Genomic DNA, 2,500 nt, shown 5'->3' on the forward strand with positions numbered 1-2,500 from the left:
CCTTGCAGGGATGACCTGTCGACCTCAGCCCCCATCCATACCCCCCCCCCACCCACACACACCCCAACCAAACCCCACACCCCTGCCTCACCATCCTTCTTAGGATCATCCTTTCCACTGACAGCGGAGGAGATGAGATACAAATATGTTTCTCATTATAGCTGTTGGAGATTGATTACAGTCTTTTCCCTTTTTCATCATTCAACAGGGTGTGTGTATGTGTGTGTTTGTGTTTGTATATGTGTGTCGCTGTGTATTTATATGTGTGTGTGTGTGTGTGTGTGTGTGTGGGTGTGTGTGTGTTTGTATGTGTGTGTGTAAGTGTGTGTGTGTTTGTGTCGTGGTATATGTATCTGTGTGTGGTTGTGTGTGTGTGTATGTGTTGTGGTATATGTATCTGTGTGTGTGTGAGTGTGTGTCGTGGTATATGTATCTGTGTGTGGTTGTGTGTGTGTGTGTGTATGTGTTGTGGTATATGTATCTGTGTGTGTGTGTGTGTGTGTGTGTGTGTATGTGTCGTGGTATATGTATCTGTGTGTGGTTGTGTGTGTGTGTGTGTATGTGTTGTGGTATATGTATCTGTGTGTGTGTGTGTGTGTGTGTGTGTGTGTGTGTGTGTGTTTGTGTGTGTGTGGTTGTGTGTGTGTATCTGTGTGTGTGTGTGTGGTTGTGTGTATGTGTTTGTGTGTGTCTGTGTGTCTGATTGGGGGCCTCCGTGGCAGTTGAGATAATCATGTGTGCTGGAGGACATGGAAGCGTTTCTGAGAGCCTCCATCAGCTGAAAGGTCCTGGTGAGGTCACATCGTTACCAACGGTTACGCGTCGTCATAAACTGCTCCTTGGCTGAATACATTTTACAGTATATATATATATATATATCAATAATAGCAAAAGCATGCATGAATATAAATATATATTCGATGTTACAGGGAAGAATAAACGTGTTAAAACTGTTTATTTTCTTCTGTTCATTTTGCATGCGGTACTGCTGAACCAATCAACGCCAGTCCCTTAGTCCCGCCTCCTTTTGATCCCAACAATAACAGTGCCAAGTCCAACACAAATGCATCGGCACCATTATCAGAGGCAGGTTAATACCTGGCTGAACTAGCTCGTCCGAAGTCTACCCGTAAGCAATCCTTAAGCACAACCCCCCCCCGACGCTGCCCCTGAAGGTGCTGTGTCAAACACAGACGCTTCAAATCGTCTGCTGAATGACAAAGTTCTAAACGCTACCATTAGAGCTTTCTCCATAGACATACTCATCACAATCTGTCAAACGGCAATCTTTCATGTTTCTTCGGCGTGGCTCAGGCAGATGCTACCTGTAATCAGGACTCATTACCAGGGCCTCCTCATCTCCACGGCTTTGCATCCATTCCATCGTCATGGTTGAGTCGTCAGCGATCGGCCAAATCAGACCAAAAGCTTTGCATGCAAATAAGTTGTCAGCTGATTATTTTTTTATACGCCCCCCCCCCCCCTCCAAAAAAAAGGTCTGTATGATAACGATAATGCAATTATTCTCCCGTAATTAAATTCGATGAAGTGTGTCAAATTGGGTTTATGAAATGTGAGGGGGGTTGGGGTGGGATTATTCCAAAAACAAAAGTTACACTTAGATATTATACAGTGTGTGATATAATGAGATTATGATTCAGAGGTGAAAGTCGATGTCATCTGTCACTTTGATCCTTAAATATTTATCTTATTAAAGAAAAAAAAAAAGATTGTTAAAGCTAAATATGAGCTTTAACGACCAAAATGTAAATCCATCCGCTTTTCCTCAATCTCTCGTAACATAACTTCTCCCTGACCTTTCTCTCATTCCATTGGCTGTCAGAGAGCGAGCGACCCTATTTGCATCAGAGTCCAGAGCTATGTATCACAGTCCAAACCAATTAGCCTGGACGTCGCGACCTTCGACCCTTTCCACCAACTCCTGCTTTCAGAGCCCACCGCTTTAGCGTAGCACTGAGAAATTGCCCTCCGAGGGGTCAAGGGGGACCAGAATGGCCGGTTGGATTCCATCCTTCATTTTGTGTGTGTATCTTGTTATGGTGCCTGAGAATGGCAGGGTGACGGGGTTAATTTGACGGGGTTAATTTGGATTTTCTTTTTATCGTGCGCTGGGAGTGCTTTTATTTTGGAAGTAAAAATACCCGCGTGGTTCTATCTCGGAGAGAGATGGTTGGGGATGTTGTCACACGCACCAGGATGAATAGACGCAATATTGTAAGTGTTGACCTCTGGCCCTGGTCCTCTGATCCCGAGTCGTAACCCTGTCACTTTTATCAAGTCTGAAGAATCGCTTTGGAAGTGTCGCGAGCAAACAGAAAGTTAAGGGGTCGCAATGCAGCAAGAAGTAGAAATGGTTAGACAAACAAGAGTGCAGAGCAACATATTGTTGGGTACCTTATAAGCTGTTCCCCTAGCTAAAATAGTTTTCTGAAAAAAGGATTATGAAGAATATGTATGTATGTACATTTTATCAAATGTT

This window comes from Pollachius pollachius (genome assembly GCF_949987615.1).
Source record: "Pollachius pollachius genome assembly, chromosome: 18".
In the NCBI taxonomy this organism is placed as follows: domain Eukaryota; kingdom Metazoa; phylum Chordata; class Actinopteri; order Gadiformes; family Gadidae; genus Pollachius; species Pollachius pollachius.